Source organism: Equus asinus, chromosome 9 (genome assembly GCF_041296235.1).
Source record: "Equus asinus isolate D_3611 breed Donkey chromosome 9, EquAss-T2T_v2, whole genome shotgun sequence".
NCBI lineage: Eukaryota > Metazoa > Chordata > Mammalia > Perissodactyla > Equidae > Equus > Equus asinus.
The window spans coordinates 11,279,083-11,298,110 of record NC_091798.1 but is presented as its reverse complement, the minus strand read 5'-3'; the positions used below and the strand labels follow the sequence as shown (position 1 = coordinate 11,298,110).

At 55.4% G+C, this 19,028-nt stretch overlaps 1 long non-coding RNA gene across 1 annotated transcript; it reads right to left on the bottom strand.

Moving 5' to 3' along the window:
• Positions 1-841: 841 nt before the first annotated feature.
• Positions 842-8,953, bottom strand: LOC123288750 (uncharacterized). Its single transcript, XR_006532265.2, has 3 exons — positions 7,390-8,953; positions 5,654-5,733; positions 842-4,382 (listed from the first exon to the last, which is right to left on the bottom strand). It is a non-coding gene; the product is annotated as an uncharacterized lncRNA (long non-coding RNA).
• Positions 8,954-19,028: the final 10,075 nt, after the last annotated feature.

Below are 19,028 nucleotides of genomic sequence, written 5' to 3'. Positions count from 1 at the left end.
GCCTCCGGGTGCCCCCTCCGCCCTCGGCCCTGAGCCCGCCCAGGAGGCTGACCACAGCGGCTCCCTGCACCACGGCTTCTAGACAGGAGCTGGCAGGGGCTGGGCCCCGCCCCCCCACTGCCTGCCTCAGGGCTTCCGCAAGGCAGCCCTCTCCACACAGGTGGTCCTGTCTGTTGCTCCTTCAGCCTGGGGCAAGCTGGCTTCCCCAGGACAGCTCTGCGCCATGCTGATTTCCCTACGCCCTGCCCATACCTGGGAAACCCCTCACACCACCCGGCTGGACTGCACCCGGGGCTTCCTCCTAGATCCTGTCAGATGCACCACCTTCAGTCGCCCCTTCCTCTCCTCCTCCGTCCCCCCCCCACCTCCTTCCTCACCTCTCCCCCCTCCCTGCCCCAGCTGTGCCCTCATCTTTCCTTTCCTCCAGGAGGGGAATGCCTACTAACTGTGCCATTCCCAGCTCAAACGTCAGCCCCCTGAGAGGTGGGGACCCTCTCCTCCCAGCCTCACGGCATCAGGATCCCCCCAACACACTGCATCCTGGATCTCTGCATTGCCACAACCCGTATATGCCTGTCTCCCCAACAGGACAGAACAGGAGCTGCTTCCAGTCCAGTGCAGAACTGAGTCACCTTTGCGCCCCCTGAGCCCAACACGGGGCCCAGTGTGGATGCGTGATAAACATTTATTGGGTTAAATGAGTGTATAGGTGACAAGTACGCCGGGAGTTCTAAGGTGAGGATGATCATAAGGAGCCAAGGCAACCAGGAAGGCTTGACCTTGGCCTCGAAGCAGCGGATGGAAGGCACGAGGGAGGGAATTCTTGGCTGAGGGAATGGCATGTGTAAAGGCCCAGAGGCGGGACTGCTAGGATGTATCTGGACCTGTTGGACTAAAGGAGAAGCCAGGGAGATAAAGTTGGAAGGAGATGGTAAGCTCTTTCTGAGCCTCAGTTTCCCCATCTGGAAAGGATATCAATCCTGCCCTCACTAAATGAGATCGCACACATGGGGCACTTGCTGTGGCACAGACCTGGCCCCTGGGGGGTTGTTGGCAAATGAGAGCTGGGTCAGCCCAGCACACGCAGGCCCCAGGTCCCAGGCCCATCTCCACATGTGCTGGAGTCAGACGCCCAGTTCTCCAGAACACAAGCCACCCGGGTCCCTGGATCTGACTGCGCTGAAAATCAGCAGTCCCCAGCCTCACCTGACCTAATCCAGCCTCTCACCCCCCGGGGACTCCCAGTCTCCAAGCCCCAACCCACTGTGGGAGACGCTGATCTCAACAGGGCTTCCCCAAAGATGGTCAGAAAGAGGGGTGCACCCTGGGGTGTGTGAAGCTCGATTCAGTAGCTGCTATGAGGTTGCACAATTGTGTGTCAGAAACATCACAGGACCCAGGACTGACATCCACTAGGCACCAGCGGCACAATGCCCAGGGCCCACTTAGACGTTCAGGGGCCCAAGAAAATGTGCTCATTTCTTGTAAAATCATAAAAAATAATTAACATAATCTACTTTGAATACATTCATCTTTATACCAATGCAGTCCCAAGGTATCATTTTTAGTAAATTTTTATAGAGTAAGGGGCCAGGAAGACAAAGTGCCCGGGGCCCACACAAGTCACAATGTGGCCCTGACCACGGTGGGGCCTGGGAAACCCTGGGGGCGGAAATGGAAACTGAGACTCAGCCTCAGGGGGCCAAGGTCACACAGCAACAGGGTGGGGAGCTGGGATTTCACCCAGGACCACCTGGCTCCTGGAATCCTGGCTGGTTGGTGGGTGTTCTTGAGGTGGCCTAACAAAGATCGATGTCCCAGTCTTCTCTGAGGCCTCAGCTTGCCTGGTTTATGGTCAGGAATTTGGTGGACGTCCCACCCACACCCCCGGCCATGGTGAGGTTGCCCCCTTCACACCGTGGGTGCTGCGATGGGCAGAGCTGGGAGGGACTTCCTGAGCGTCTGGTCCCTGGCTCGCCCTCTGAGATGCGGCTCTGGGGCTCGGCTTGGGGAGCTGCTGCTCCTGGTCCCGGCGGGTGGGGGTGGGATGGAGACGAGCTCTCCGCCAGCTCCCACATCGTCACCCAATGCTCCCCACTCCCACCCCACCTTGTTTACGTTGAGCCTGAATGAGACAGGAATCTGATGTTGTCCAGATGGAAAAGTCCCCCGGTTTTTGGCTGAAATTTTCTTGCTCAGGGAACTATCGGGGGCCAGCATATTACAGCCCTGGCCGTGCGGGAGACACTCCCCAGGTTCGGGATCTGCTTTCTCTCCTGCCCCCACCCCGACCCGTCCCATCTGTACTCTCAAAACAGCTGGAGCCCAGGGGGGCGGGGAAGCCGGCTGCGGGTCCACCCGAGGGCAGCCTCTCATCGCGCGCAGTGACCGGGAGACTTCTCAGAGGCTTCCTGACCTGCAGACACCCCCTCTCGAGGGCCTCAAATCCCGCCGTCTGTGCTCGGGTCAGAGCAGAAGAGCTGTTTACTGGCATTTCCTTTAAAGGCAAAGAAGTGAATGACTGTGTCAAACCCTCTTTCGGGGTGGCCAAGCGCCTGGGCCGCACAGGGATGCTGCGGCTCGGACGGAGTCTGTGCAGGGAGGGGCATGGGGGCTGTAATCCCGCTGTAGTCCTGCACGTCCCTCCAGGATCGACGACCTTGACCAGGGCAGGGAGGACAGAGTGCACCTGGGTTAAGGGCCAGGCACGCGTGTGTTGGAGGGGGGGGCATATTGTGAGTCACAGAAAACTAAGGTGAGAAAGGTAAGATGTCAGCTGAGTTGGTGGACAAGGAGGGGAGGACGCTCCAGGCAGAAGGAACACCAGGAGCCTGGCATGGCACAGCACCCGGAGAGCTCCCGGCACGTCTGGGGAACAGCTGTGGCTGGAGCACAGGCTGGGCATCTCTGGCATTTGCTGGCTGTGTGCCCTTGAGCAAGTGACTTTGCTTCTCTGTGCCCCAGGCTCTTTGCAGGCAATACTAATATTTAATTTCCAAGGTGGTTATGAGCGCTGGAACAGATCCCCCGGCGTGGTGCCTAATATACAGCAGGCGCAGAATCAGGGTTCCTTCCTTTCTCCCTTCCCAAGGTGCTTTGCCCTCTGCGAAATCCCAGCGACCGTCTGATCAGTCAGGTTTGCTCAATGGTCAGAGGCAGAAGCCAACTCAAATGGCCTTAAGGGAAAACCGAGGAGCCTAATGCCAAAGGCCCAGAACTGCAGGAAGCAATGTGGGTGCCAGCCAGTGAACGGCCCGTCCCTTCCTCTCTCTGCCGGCGGCCTTCTTTTTCTCCTCCTGCTGCTGTGCCATTTCCTGGAGGCCAAGATCCAGATTCTCGGGAGCCCCTGCTCAGCCATGGGCAGGAGAGCCTCTTTCTCCTGGGGCCGGGGCTCGGTCCAGGGAAGGGCTCCGATTGGCCGTGCCTGGTCACGTGCCCGTTCCTTGGCCCAATCACGCTGGCCCAGGATGGAGTATTTTCAGCGGCCAGGCCTAGGGCTCGGGGTACCATCTCTGATCAGAGGAACCAGGAGCCCTCACTGGACAGAAAAAAGCAACCAACACCGGATAATTTTACAAGAGAGGATCCCAGGCTGTACAGCTGAAAAGCTAGAGAGGCCTTTCCTGCTCCGTCCGGCTGCCCGTCTCCACTTCTCTGTTCCAGAACCAGCTGGGGCGTCTCTTCCACCCCGAGCATCTCTTGCCCAGAACAGCACCTTCCACACTGGGTCTGCCCCGCCCGCAAGCGGCCCGGGCTGAGCACAGAGCAGGGTTTGAACCCACATCCTCACAGCCAGTGTCCAGCATCCTGTCCTCGGCCTCCATCTCTCCATCTGTACCCGGCCCCTGCCCTCCGCCCACCCTAGCCCTGCCTTCTCCCCGGGGACATCCAACCTCCGAGTCCTCTAGGGGGCGGGGGGGGGGGGGGGGGGGAGGGTGGCAGACACCAGCCCTTGCTTCCTTCTGAGTCCCTGAGGATCTGGCTGGAATCCCCCCGGGGTCGGCATCCCGGGTCACGTGGTCATTTAGCGCCGCCCCCCCCCCCCCAGTCCCCCCGCCCCATGCTGGGTTTTCTTCTTTCCCTCGCTGGTTAAACTGGAGGTTCAGAGGCCCTTCGCAAAGTGCGGTTCATCTCCCCCAGCTCTGGCCGTGGAGCTGCGGAGGGGAAGGGCCACAGCTGTTTCCACCTGGGTTAGGCTGACCCGGCTCACACCCCCTCGTCCTTCCCATCCCGTCCCGAAGCCTCCCCACGGGAGGCAGAGAGCCGCTGACTTTCCCCGAGACGAGTCCCGGCAAACCCGCTGGGCGTCCACGTTCCCCCCGGTGGTTCATCCTCCTCACAAAGAGACGTTCTTGCTTTTCTTTCTTCCCCTTTTTTTGGTGCTGTTTAAAAGAGAGTAATGCAAGTCTCAGATCCCCTCACATCATGTTAATGTTAAAGTAGGACTAAAAATAAATCTTGGGTTGCCATAGGAACGCTGACTGTTGCTAGGTTTAGTCTGTGGGGGATTGGGAGCCCTGCTTTTTCTGGCCCTGCTGGAAGGCGGCCTTTGTGGCTGCGCAGAGCACCTGGGAGGCGCCCCCAGGGCCTCGCCCCACCCCCCAAAACCCACTGAAGGTCAAAACTTGCTGAAGGCTGGGAGTCAGCTGTCCGCTGGGTGTCCTACAGGGCAGTGCGGTCCCCTGGAAGGGGGACTGGGGCTCTGCAAAGCCTCTGAAAAGAAGTTTCCAAGAAGGGGGTGGAGAGGGAGAAAATAAAGACGAAGAAAGAGAGGTAAAGAAGGAAGGAGCCAGGGAAGGTGAGAGGGAAGGAAAAAGGGAGGGGAGGAAGTGAGAGGGTAAAGGTTTGCAGGGGCCTCCGCTGTGCCAGGCACCTTTGGACAGACGGCTCCTCACTCTCCCTAACTTCCTTGCTGTGCAGACATTGGAGCAGAGGTTCAGAGAGGTGAGGACACATGCCCTGTGTCACACAGCCAGCAAGAGGCACATGTGGGCCCAGAGCACAGGTTTTCTGGCTCACTCCTGGGCCTGGGCCGCAAGACCTCTCCTCGCCTTCCCGCTCCCTTCTGCCTCTCCGAGGCTGGGCCTGTATGCGTCCTGTGGGCCTTGAGCCGCTGTGCCCCTATCCATCCTTGCCCCTCAAGTGGATTTCCCTCTTCTGATTTGGGCACGCCAAGGACACCGCATGCCAACCTATGGTTGTGTCCCGTGCATTGTGGGAAGTCCCTCTGTCCCTTCTCGGTCAGCCCCATTTGCTGCAAAGCATGTGGTCAGGAGGGCAGACTTGAGGGCCAGGCAAACAGGAGTTCAAATCCAGCCTCAGCACTTGCTGCTGTGTGACTTCCAGCAGTCTCCCCACCTCTCTGTGCTTTAGTTCTCTCCGCAGCACGATGGAGGCGTGGATATTTCCCCCAGGTGTTGCCAGGGGAACATGTGAGAAGGTGCATGTGGGCCACGGGCCCCAGACCTGGCACGTTGCAGAGATGGCAGCTCTCATGACAATGATCTCAGAGCACCACCCTGCATTTGCTGGGACGGCCCCGGGCGCTGGCTCCTGCCCATGGGGGCTGTGGCCCCGGCGCTGTCACCCAGGAATGCACGAGATCACTTGAGTGTTGTGCGTGAATGCCCAGGGCTGGGGATTTCACATTGACCTGGCAGATGATGCTGCTTCTGAGAGCACAGGCCCCAGGCCACACGGTCCTGTGTGCATTTCTGGAACTGCCCAAGGCAGCTGCTTGCAAAGAAAGCAAATGTCAGCAGGCAGTGGAAGAAGGCTGGCCGTGGTGCCCATGTCCCCTGCTCAGATCTCCCTCCGTCCCTCCCACAAACGTTTCCTGGCCGGATCCCTAGTGCCGGACCCAGTGCCAGAGCCTGAGGAGGTGAGGGGACCGCTCTGCCTTTCTGCCCATGGCACACACAGCACACAGAAGGAAGTCGTCAGCAGGGGACCTGAGAGGCCACAAGCTCGCATGCTCATCTCCAGTGACATTGGGGTGTGGGTGGGGGGAGTTGGGAGGGCAGAGAGAAGCAGAAGCTCTCACAGCCGCTGGGTAGGGACGTGGCCTGTTTTATGTGTCACAGGTCAGATTTCGTGGGTTCATGGTTTTCCAGGGCCCTGACGGTTCTGTAGTCAGGACAGGTAGGACCTCCTACCAGGAAGGCAGGGCATGTAAAAAGTGACTGTTGTCTGGAAGTGAGGGCTGCGGAGGGGAGACAGGAAGGCCTGGAGAGGAAGAGAAGGGGGTGATGGCAGGGAGTGAGGAAGGGGTGCAGAGGGCAGCTGCAGGCCGGCCAGTGGGGTCTTTGCCTCCTCTGCGCCCGGCTGCGGCTGGGAGCGTGCGGTGGAAACAGGGGCCGGGATGAGCCGGAGAGGACTCTGGACCACAAGAGACAAAGAACAGAGAGAAAGAGCAGGTCCCAGGAGGGGTGGCCTCCCTCGGCGCTGCCCTGTCTGCCTCACCCACAGCTTGGCCCTGAGATGGGGCTACAGAGGGTGGCACTGGTTCAGACAAGAAAAGTTTTTTTAAGGGGAAGTTTGAACAGATGCTATGCTGGGAGCTTTGCAAGTAACATCTCATGTTATCTGCATAAAAGCACAATGAATGGTAGCGTTATCTCCATTTTACAGATGGCGAAGCTGAGGCTCAGAGAGGTTGAGTGACCTACCCAAGGTCACACAGCTAGCTAGGGAGTCCCTAAGACCATGCCCCTTCTATTACACTAATCCAGTATCTGTGTTGCACAAGAAGTTGGTGAGGGGGTCAAGGAAAAGAGAAGTAACATTTACTGAGCACCCACCATGTACCAGGGGCTTTCCTTATTTAACGGGGCATTATACCCACTCTACAGCTGGGGAAGTGGGAGGCTCAAGAGGCAAAAGCCCTTGGGCAAAGAGGCAGAGCTGAGTCTTTGTAAGCTCCGTATTCCAGCGCCTAGTCCACATGAGGTGCATCACAGGCGACTGACACAAGTTTGTGGGGCTAAACTGTGGCACTGGAGCGAGTCGGCTTCCTGGATCTAGAGACGGTCACAGTTGCCTTATTAGGTAGTGATTTGCCCATTTTGAGAAGCATTCAAGCAGAGGAGAGTGGTTCATTCATGAAGCATGGTAGAGAGGAAAGGACCAGCCAGGGGCAATCTTTCCGGAATGTCAGTCTTCAAAGTTCAGTATCAACTACATCAGCCCCACTTGTACTGAGACTCCACGTTTATCTGTTATCTCTCACTTTTTATTTAATTAAGTTTACCCTCGTTCTAAACTGTATCATCAAGTCGCATATATTACAGGCTAGTTGTGTAATTTTTCTAATGCATATTAAAATTAATCCATAAATATTAAATTTTTTAAGAAAAAGTTTGTCTGTGCCCCCTAAATCCTCTCACATACCCCAGTGGCCCACATCTGGGGATGCTGTCCTAGAGGGCCAGCAAGGCTTCCTCCATCCCTCACGTCTGGAGAGGTGTGAACGGAGCCGGAGGTGGGGCGTCCCAGCCCGGGATCTGAAGGTAGGAAGGACCACGCCCCATCTGCTTTGTCCGTTGGTCACAGGGTGACAGGGGTCTGACGGAAGATACACGGGGGTGATGGGGAAACTCACAGATCGTGGAAGTTCAGCCTGGGGTGATGAGTGGCTTTGAGGGGTCCTGGGGGGGCTGGATTTTCCCTCTCCTGCTCTACGTGCGGGGACCTGGCTGAGCTCTGTCTATGGACTCTGGGGCCGTTTCATTTTAATGTTTCAACCAGTGGGCTTCCTCCCTCCCTCACCCAGACTTTTTCTCTCGGCTCCAGCATTCTCAGAGCCCCTTGTGGCCCACTGTGGCCCTCTGGCCTCTCTTAGCCTCCAGAACGACATGCCTCTCTCCGCTGCTTCTAGCTTGGGTCTCTCATTTCCAATTCTGGGTCTGCAGAGCTGGGCCCTGTTTGCATCAGCCTTTCCCAGTTGGTGTCAGTCCACACTGTGACCTGGGAGGGGGGATGGAGAGAAACCTGTGCCGGAATGTGGCTCTGTGTCTGACATCTCCGGTACGCCTCCTCCCCAAGGAAACAAAGAGTGGGGCAGATGGTCACCTCTGGAGCCCAAGCCCATTCCCATTAGCCGAATGCCCCTTGGGGGCTGTCAGAAACCCCTAGCAGGTGAACCCTGTGAAAGGCAGAAAGAGACTGTCACAGCCTCACTGTCCTCTGAGCCAAGGACCACCAGGCCCTGAAGATTCTAAATACCATGGGAATTGGTGCCCCCAGGCAGCTGACCAATGAGGACCTGTCTTCTGGCTGCCCCACTCCTCGCCTCCCTGCCTCATGTCCATCCCTGCGTGCTCTCATGTCGGGCTGAGGGACAAAGCGCCAGCTCTTAGCATCACAAAGGCATCACTGCTCTTGGCACAGTCTGAACGGCATCCTCACAGCCCCTGGAAATGACTCTTGCCTGGACAATAGGAGAACAGCCGTCTGAGGCCTTGCACCCTCCCGCGTTCCCATCCCTGGCCCCCCTCTCCCCTGACGTGGCAGCAGGTCTTCCAGCTGGTCCTCAGCCTTTTAGGATCTCCCCTCTGATGCACCTTCCCACAGCCCCCAAGGGGTCCTCCGGTACACACCTTGTCATTGCTCTGCCTGACCCTTCTGGTAGCTTATAGGTTAACTCACAGGTTAGTAGCCAAGTGCCTAGGCATGATATTCAAGGTCCCCCTTGACCTGGCCCCTCCTGGTTCTCCAGCTTCCTTGCTACATGCTCAGCTCCCACATGATGCTCTAGCAACACTGGCCTGCCCAGCTTCCCCATGCCCCATGCTGTTTCCAGCCTCCAGCCTTATATTGGCTGTGCCTTCTACCTTTCCACTCCCCGATCTCTCTGCTACCAGCTTTACTTATCTTTGAAGACTTGGTGCAGGCATCCTCTCCTCCTCCAGCAGGCCACCCGGCCCCTCTGAGGTGCTTTCCCATCCTGAGCCATGTTTTCTGCTGTGTCACTGTTGTCTGGGGGGCCTGCCCCCTAGGGAGCAGGCACTGTGCCTGGACCGTCTGATTCGTCAGTGCCTAGGGAACGTGCTGGATCAGTTCTCAAGATGCTGAACCCTGGTCTTCTGCGGGGGCAGTAGTCATGTCCTGCCCCGGATGTGGGTTTCAGAGGTGTCTCTTTCACAAGGAAGAAGAGAAGGTCCTTTGCCAACCCCTCTGTTGGCCACCGTGAAGCCCGGGGATTTGTCTCTGGTCCACTTCGGAGGGTCCAGTTTAGTTTTTGGAGCTCCTATTTTGGTAACAGTAGGATAGATAGATGCAGGGTTTAGAGAATCAGCCACTCTGGAGAGCCTGAAAAATCAGTGAAACCTGCAAATCTGCACGCTGGGGTCGCGCCCACCAGGTCCAGGCCTGCTGGTGGGGTCAGAAGCCCCGTGCAGCCCAGATGGGTGCTCAGGGAGCTGGCCATCTTGACTCATATTTCTCAAACACCGGAAAGGGAATTCCTCGTGTGCAATGATTTTTCTCAAAATCCTCTTTTCCTCTTCCATCTGTCTCCTCCGTGGTCTCCTCTCTCTCCCCTTTTGTCCCAAACTGGCATCATGGACACCCCCAAGGAACTGAGCAGCAGATCCTTCATGGAGGGGGGAGTAGGGGAGCCTGAATGGCCCTATTGGTGAGGCCCCGGGAAACAGATGGTGCAAGGACATTGGGGTCTTCCAAAGAGTGGTTATGCCGCTCCTGTTTGCAAAGGTGTGGACAAGATGCTGGAAACCACAGGGGAGGACCCCCCTGGGCCTGAGGAGAAGAGGGGAGGGAGCAACTGAGCAGAACGCAGGGACTGTGTGGAGAGGGCTGCCCTTGGCCGTGGAGGTCGGGGTGGGGGGGCAAGGCTATCAATCCCGACTTGGCTCTCCTGCCTCCCTCCCTTCTCCTGCCAGCGCTGCCCGCTCAGCAACCCAGTTGGGAAGCCAAAGGACATGAAGGGCCTTGGCTGAGATCCAGACAGATCAACGCAGTGCAGTATCGGGCGGGGGAGCGGGGAGAGTGGCCTGGGAGACAGAGCCCGGACATCCACGCCAGGATGGGCTTTCATGCTGGGGAGAGGAAAAGCCTGGCTGCTAGACCTTCAACATTTTTGCTTGATGCAAATGTTTAAGAAAAAACGAACACAAAGAAACAGTTTTTAGTAGTAATAGATTTAATTCTTTATAATAATCTATGCTCTTCAAAAAAAAAACCCAAAGAATAGCCAAGTCCAAGAACATGCCCTGGAAAGTTCTGGAAGATAATACCACACGTTAGGTGGATAAGAGGAGCCCAGAAAGGGCTTTAAGGATGTAAATCTCCCAAGCAGAGAGCCACGTACCTGGCGCCGAAGAAATGCATCAGCTGACAAGATGCTGGCTAATTCTCATTCATTTACATCCCAATCTGAGGTCCCAACCTCCAGATTTGCAAAACGAAACGAAAATAATTAGTGCAATCTACTGCAATTGTTTTCCAGCTTAATATTCTGCCGAGAACCTGCGTAGGGAAATGTAATTGCATTTTAAACCACAGTGCTAGAGAAGAGGTCGAGACCAGACAGCCCAACTGTGGGAAGAGAAACTCCATCTCCAAGACAATCGGGACCGACCGGGGAGGCCTGGGAGCTGCAGCTTCGGGGGAGAGCTCCAGCAAGTGGGGTCCACGAGGGCAGGCGGGAAGTGAGCACACAGACGGGCTAGCTCCAAGAGCCCTTCCAAGCCCAGGGGAGCTGCGGGGAGCCAGAGACTGTGTCCCCTTGCATGTAGTAGGGACTTACATACTGTTCACATGAAATCCGTGCAACATATCTGATTGAAATTTCATTTTTCCTGGTACATTGTTCATCCTACTAGCGCCACGAGATGCCTTTGGAACAGAGGGTTTCATGGTCAAATAACTTTGGGAAGAAATGCGTGCAAGTCGTGGAGGCTCGCTAGGTGGTTGAAGACTCCGAGAAGAAACACGGACCTGGTCTTATTTAACCCAGACTGTCGGTTCCGCCATATTGAGCACAGGGCCTGTTGCCTTTATGGCTATTACATCCTACAGCATAGCCTTGAGCGGGTGCTCCCGGATTAAACCAGTGACAAGGAGGCCCGCAGGAGAGGACTATCTGTTTTTTGAAGGGTGACAGTCATATATGCCTCTAACAAAGCAAAATCTGCCTCTTCTTTTTCATTTGTCAGGGACAAGTCCAAGATGCTTGGGGTTCCTTCATCCAGCAGTCCCTGAGCGCCTACCGTGTGCCAGGCACTGTTCTAGGCACCAGATATGTCAGGGCACAAGACACGAAAATCCCTGCCCCGGTGGAGCTTCTGTTCTGGGGAGAGCCCTGTGCCCTCCTCCTTCCACAGCCCTGGAGTGCCACGGACCCACCCCAGCCTAGTGGCCATTGCTGATTGGGACAGGAAGGGACAGCTGATCCAGTAGAATCGATCCGGAAGCTGAGTGGGGTCAATCGTTTTCAGGACGCAGGCCTTGGACCTGGGTTGCCCGAGTTGGAATCCCGACTTCCCAGCTCACAAGCTGAGTGATCTTAGGCAAGTCACTTATTCACTCTTAGCTTCTATTTCCATCTAGGATGAGGATAATAATAAACCCACCTTGTAGGGCTGTCTTGAGAATTAACTAAGAATATCCACATAAAGACCTTAGACTGGTGCCCAGCACACAACTGGGGTGCCCGTGTCTGCTGTCAGGTGGTGACAGTAATTCTTGCTCCCAGGTGTGAAGAGACTGGATTTGTTGGCTGGGCCGGGGGCTCTGGAAGATTTGAGAACAAAAGCTGCCATCTGGGGACCCTGGGGGCAGACAGAGCTGATCTCCAGAGCGATTCAGAAAATGGAGAGAGAGGTGGAAGGAGACAGAGGAGAGACAGCAAGCGTGGCCACCGCTGCGTCTGACCAGATGCCTCCATAGGGCTGGTGGCTCCCCCATCCGTGTGTCCCATGTTGTTCCCAGCTTCCACTAATTTCGGTTATCTTGCCTGGGTTCTCTGTTCCCGAGACGCAAGCTACCCCTGACCAAACTAGGACGTCCTGAAAACCCTGCTCAGGAGCGTGACCTCACGGGAACAAGAGCTGTTTGCAGCACAGTCAACGAGAGAACCGGCGGGCTTCCCCGGCTGGCCTCCCCTCTCTACGTGGAGCCTCGTCATCACGGCACCTGCTAGCGGAGATGGAGGAGGAAAGAGGCGTGGAAAGCCGTCTGATCAAGGCCTCCGAAGGCTCTGGCCTCCTGGTCCTCTGCTGGCCCGAGGGAGGATGTCCAAGGCTGATCAGCAGGTCCCAGCACTGCTTCCTGCGATTCTTCAAGGCTGACGGGGTCACTCAGGGGAGCAGAGGACATCTGCTGTTTCTTCCTCTGCTGCAGAGAGAGCCCATCCAGCTACAAGTCCCCACTCTGCTCCCTCTTCCTGAGAGGCTGAGCAGGGAGTTGATGCTCAGAGAAGGCAGGAAGGTGCCCTAGTGGGCATAAGACTCATTGGATGTTGGGGTGGGGGATAAGCCCAGAAAACGGCTTGGAATAGACAGTGGCCTTGAACGCCTGGCAAGGAGCTGGGAGCCCCTGACAATCTTTACAGGGGGTGTGGTTTGGTGTGACATGTTTTAGGAAGACTGTGCTAGAAGCAGCATGAAGGACTGACCGATGACAAGGTGTGGCTTGGTCACAAAGAACAAGAAACCAGATATGAGGAGATGGCATGGTGTCACACAGGGACCCCAGTGAGGCCAACGGTGACAGAGCTGTTGACCCACGGCTCCTTCAGCTTCCCACCCACCCACCTGTGCAGCCTGCGTGGAGCTGTACTGAGCATGCTGCCCTAGCTGTGGAGATAGAGAAGGAGATGGGTGGGGAGTCAGGACAAAGAGAAGGACAACTTCATACAAAAAAGACATTTAGGGGCGGGCCCAGTTGTGCATTGGTTAAGTGCACACGTTCCGCTTCGGCGGCCCAGGGTTCGCTGGTTCGGATCCCGGGTGTGGACATGGCACCCCTTGGCAAGCCATGCTGTGGTAGGCGTCCCACATATAAAGTAGAGGAAGATGGGCACGGATGTTAGCTCAGGGCCAGTCTTCCTCAGCAAAAAACAAAGAGGAGGATTGGCAGCAGATGTTAGCTCAGGGCTAATCTTCCTCAAAAAAAAAAAAAAGACATTTATTCATTCAACAAACACTCTCTGCACATCTGGGCTGAGCCCTGAGCAAACACAATTCAGGCTTCTCCTTCTCTTTCTCTTTCTCTCCTCCTCTTCCTCTCTCTCTCTCTCTCTTTTTTTTTTTGGTCTAACTTTTGGTCCTTTCTGACATGCAAGTATGATAAGTCCAAGAGCTGCCGTAATGAATTACCAAAAGCTGGGTGGCGTAAAACAACAGGAATTTATCCTCCCACAGTTCTAGAAGCCAGAGGTCTGAAATCAAGGCATCCACAGGGCCTGCTTTATCTGAGGGCTCCAGGAGAGAATCCGTCCTCGCCTTTCTCCTCGCGTCTGCTGGCAATCCTCAGTGCTCTTGTCGCTGTGTCCTCCAGTCTCTGCTGCCGCAGTCACGTGGCCTTCTCCCTGTGTGTGTCTCAGAGTCTTTTTTTCTTCTTACAACATCACCAGTTGTATCGGGTTAGGACCCACCCTAACTGAGCACAACCTCATCTTATCTTGATTGTATCTGAAAAGACAACTCTTTCCAAATAAGGTCATGTTCACGGTCCTGGGGTTAGGACGTGAACAGCACTCATTACAGGAAAAAGTATTGAAAACGTGGATGAGTAATAAATAAACAAAATCATTAAAAATTTGCATCACACAGAATCACTCTATCATTTTGGGATGTCTCTGTCTGGATATTCTTCCCTCTATCAAAAATATGTTACCGTTTCTGCAAACATTCGCTTCTCCCGTGCACTCCGTTGGGATCTGTTTGTTTCACCTGATGCTCCGCATGCCTGTTCTAACCATTGTTTCCCATGTCTTGGGTTAGAGCCTCCCCATTACAGCCGGGAAGCCACTACCCACATTTCCTTCTGGAAGCAGAAAATAATAACGACACAGTCATAGACATAGGTCAAGGCTTTAGAGCTTGCTGGGTCATTACGACGGCAAGGTCCAGTCCATGCATGTCTCATGTTAGTGTGATATCTCAACCACCCCGTGAGGTCAACTTTATTGGCGCACTTTGCAGATGAAGAAATAGATTGGGAGGGTTGAGCGCCTTGCCTTATCTCACAGCCAGTGGTCAGTATACTCAGGTTGTAGGCCCAGCTGACAGCAGAGGAATCCTCGAAGCTGCCTCCTCTAAGGGAGCTCTCAGATGTTATGATGTCAGGGGTGCTATTAAGATTCACCTCGCAGGTCTTGGAGGATGTGCAGGAGGGAGAGCTTGCCGGGTGAGAAAGCAGGTGGGGGATACGGTGGATGCGAGGGCACGAAAGCCCTGACCACTCCCCGGGGGGCAGACAGGTGCTGTCCGCTGTAGTGTGTGCAGCAGGGAGCGGAGGGAGAGCTCAGGTGGGCTGTGCCCTGTGAGAAGCCGGAGCGCACTGGGGAGCCCCTGGACGTGTGTCGGCCTGTGCTTTGGAGAGCTCGTTCTGGCCAGAGGGTGGGGGATGGATGGGGCGGGCTGGTGGGGCAGACAGACGGGGGGGGGGGGGGGGGGGGGGAAGGGGCGGCCGATTGACCAGCCGTACAAGGAGAAGGGGAGGTGGGAAGGCTGTCAGTCCCAGAGGGTCAGCGGCGGCTCCCTTCGTCTTTGGAGGAAGCTGAGGTGTTACGGTGCCTAGTCAGCCCCAGCGGGTGGCTGCCCAAGGGGCACCTACAGCCTTCCTTTCTCTTTTTGACAGGAGACTGGTGACATCAGGCTAAGTCTGAGGCCTCACGGGTGGGAGGCGTGGCTCCTGGCCACAGGGAGGCACAGAGAGAGAAGTGTCGTGGTGGAGGCACTGAAGACACAGGATCAAACACTTGGGGACTGACGTGCAGCCGCTCTTCAGGAGCCAGGAGATGGGACCAGGCCCTGCCTCCTGCTGGGGAAGGTTGGGCAGCTGGCAATGGAGAAACAACCCCTCGTGGGGGAGGTGGAAGCAGGCTCCCCGTCTATCACGGAGGCTGCTGCCCGGGGTCTTCCCCTCTTCTCTTTACACCCCTGGACCTGCCCCCCACATAGTGGACCTGGCCTGCACTCCCAAGGCCTAAGCAGTGTCCTATCCCACCACTATCAGCCGCCCGGGTCCACCCCTGGGGCCTATGGTGGCACAAACACGCCATTGGTACAGTCAGTCCATCCTCGGGAGGATGGACTCAGGCCATCGGTGTGGGCCCTGGAAGTGTGAGCAGAGAATTCTGGGGTCTGGGTATCTGGAGTGAGGTCCTAAGGAGAGTTGTGGGCTCTGGGCTTCCAGCTTGGGCAGCTGGGTGGACAGTGCCACCCTTGGGTATGGGGACCCAGGAACAAAGAAGAGGCAATGGGGTGGGGGAGTTGATGGACAATGAACTTGGTTTAGGCAGGTTGCCTTGAGGGGCTTGTGGACAGAGGAGACTCTGGGGCAGAATGGGAGGGGTCTCCCTAGGCCTGGCTTAGCTGCAGACCCCGAGAAGGACCCCCAGCTGCTGACGACCACCACCCCAGAGAGACAAAGGATTCGTCCAAACTCCTGGGCCAGGTGGGGTCCTCCCCTGCAGGCTGCTGGCTGTGGTCCGGGGCTGGAAGCGCACAGCGCCGTCCCCCTCTGGCCCCACCCTGTGGAAGGTCTCTGTGGGCTGGGCCTTCCAGGAAGAGGAAAAAACAAGATGTCTTAGTCAGCTTCAAGGTCAGGGCAGTTTCCTAAGGAGCATCTGGAGGCGGACGGGGAGGCAAAGGCATCCGAAGACTAAACCTCGACAGGCCGGAGCGTGAGCAGTCTAGTCTGCAACAGGAACTGGAAGGGGGCCACCATCAACTGACTGATGGCGCAAAATGCACATAACATAGAAACTGCCAGTTAACCATTTTTAAAGTGTACATTTCAGTGGCAGTAAGTACACACAAAATGTTGTGCTACCATCGCCACTGTCTAGTTCCAGAACTTTTCATCCTCCTGAACAGAGCCCCATAAGCTCCTGTCGATTGAGGCCCCACGGCGGGCTCTGCACTCATTAGCTCAGCTGGTCCTCCTTGTGGCTTTGGAGGAGGGTGAGGCCCAAGAAAGGCAGTAACACGCCCGAAGTCATGTGGCTGTCGGTGCCAAGGCAGGATTTGAGTCTAGGTTCCTCCAGCCCCAGAGCCCACTGTGTCCCAGGGGCAGCTGGGGGACATTGAGACTGGAGGGGACAGGTGGGGCAGCGGGCTCCGCTGCCGATGCCGCTCACTGGGGCACAGCTGGGTGGATTCACGCACAAGCCCCAGGAGGCAGGGATGAGGAGCTGTGCTGTGCTGGGGACTGTCTACATAAACAAGGGTGTCCGGGCTGGGGCAGGGCTCAGCTAGGGGGCCAAGAGAGCATGACACAGTGCCAGGGCCTTTGACCTACCGAAGGTAACCCCTGTTAGGGGCTGGCAGTAGGGACCAGGGTCCTGTCCATAGGGGAGGGCTCTGGCCCCAGCAGAGCAGAGGGCCAGGGTCCCAGCTAAGTGGGAACCGGGAAGACCCTTTGGCCAAGGGCATGCTGTGGAGAGCAGGCTTGGGGGAGAGAGTGGGAGAAGCCAAGGTCAGAGAGCACCTGTGTGCCCGGCTGAGGGGCTGGGTGAGGGTTGCCAGGAGGGCCAGGAGGAGACAAGGCCGGACTCCAGATCCCAACCATCCTTGGCAGGTGTCTGAGTCCAGGGTGGCAGGTGTGCGTGACCCTCAAGTCTGTCTCCAGTCGACCCTGAAACTCAGGCTTCAGATGCTGCCAGAGCAGAGGTTCAGACATGCCTGTCCAGCAGGGAGGCAGGAAGATTTCCCCTTCTATCTCTCCTCCTCTCTTTCCTCTTTCTCTCTCTTTTCCTCTGTGTATGCATACAAACACACACAGAGATAAAAATGGGGTTTGAGTATACCATCCAGTTTTGCCACCTGCCTTTTTGTTTCTACTCAAAAATGTCATGAGAATCTTCCCAAGTCGCTTTATGCATCCTCCTTTTAAAGGCCACGCAGCGGTCCACTGTGTGGCTGCCTCAGTGTATCTAACCCAGTGGTTCTCATCTGGCAGCATCCGGGGACATCTTTGGTGTCACAACCTGGAGGAGGTGAAATGCTCCTGGAAACTACTGCGTGGAGGTCAGGGATGTCGCTAAACATCCTACAATGCACAAGACAGGCCTCCTCCCCAGAAACAAAGGATTATCTGGCCCCAAATGTCTATAGTGCTGAGGCTGAGAAACCTGGGCCTGACCAATCCCTAATAATCAGCGTTTGTGCCGTATCTGGTGGTTTTGTTATTAGAATGTTGCCATCAACGTCTTTTTGACATAGAGTTGATCCTCATTCTCAGAGTGCGTGTTTTGAATTCACCTTCTTGCTAAGATTTGTTTGCAACCTCAGGATCAATAATCATGCCACTGCCGAGGTCGTTCACGGACGCTTTTGCAGAGCGGCAAAAATCTGCGTCGCCCGACACGCACATGCCCGGCTGAGGCGAAATGGGGCTCCCTCTGCCTCCTCATTTCAGCTCTTATGCTAGAAACAAGTGTCCTTTTTGCAGTGTATTTAGTGCCAAGGTTTTTGCATCTTTGCCCTTTTTGTTGGTGATTTTGCTGTTTGAAATGGCCCCAGCAGAGGGCTGAAGTGCTGTCTAGTCTGTCTAAGCCCCAGCAGGCTGGCACGGGCCTCGTGGGGAAAACACATGTGTTGGATAAGCTTCGGCAGGCAGGAGCTGTGGTGCTGTCGGCTGGGAGTTCAGTGTTCGTGAATTAACAATACGTATTAAATAAGGTGTCTTTAAACAGAAACACAGATGAAACAAGGTCACGTACTGACAGGTCGACGACAATGCCACCAGCGGCACGCAGGGCCCCGTGTTTCCGCTGGGGGCAGTGGTTGGGAATCGCTAGGGCAGAGTTTGCAGCCACGTCACAGAGCATGAGCACTCGCATGAGCACCGGCTGTATACACGATTGTTTCGCGTGCATATCCTGGAAGTGTGATGGCTATTCCCAGGGTGTGGTCCTTTTGAAGTTTTTTTTCCATCTTTATTGTGGTATAATCGACAAATAAAAATTGTGTATATTTAAGGTGTACAACTTGATGTTTTGACATACATATACATTGTGAAATAATCACCATGATGAAGCTAATTGACATATCCAGCCCCTCACAGAGCCGTCATTTGTGTGTGTGGCGAGATCACTGAAGATCTACCCTCTCAGCAAATGTCTCATATACCATACTGCTAACTGTGGTCACCGCGCCGTACATTAGAGCTCCAGAACTCACCCATCTGGCTTACCTGACACTCTGCGCCCTTGACCAGCATCACCCACTTCCCCCACCCCCAGCCCCTGGCAACCACCACTCTACTCTCTGCTTTTATGAGTTTGACTATTTTAGATTCCACATGTACGTGAGATCCTACAGTATTCGTCCTTCTGTGTCTGGCTTATTCACTTAGCATTACATCCTCTAGATTCATCCATGTTGTCACAAATGGCAAGATTCCCTTCTTTTTAAAGACTGAATAATATTCATATATTCATGTATATATATACACACGCACATAGGAATGCAGTATCTCTTTGAGATAGTGATTTCATTTTCTCTGGATATGTACCCAGAAATGGGATAGCCACATCAGAAGGTAGGTCTATTTTTAATTTTTTGAGGAACCGCCATACTGTTTGCCATAGTGTCTGTAGCAATTTACAATCCCACCAACAGTGCTCAAGTTTCCTTTTTCTCCACATCCTTGCCAACGCTTGTTATTTTTTGTCCTTTGATAATAGACATCCTAACAGGATGAAAGAGAAAAATTTAAAAACATGATCAGAGCCAGCCTGGTGGCGCGGAGGTTAAGTTCATGCGCTTCGCTTCAGTGGCCTGGGGTTTGTGGGTTCAGATTCCAGGTGGACCTGCACACTGCTCATCGAGCCATCC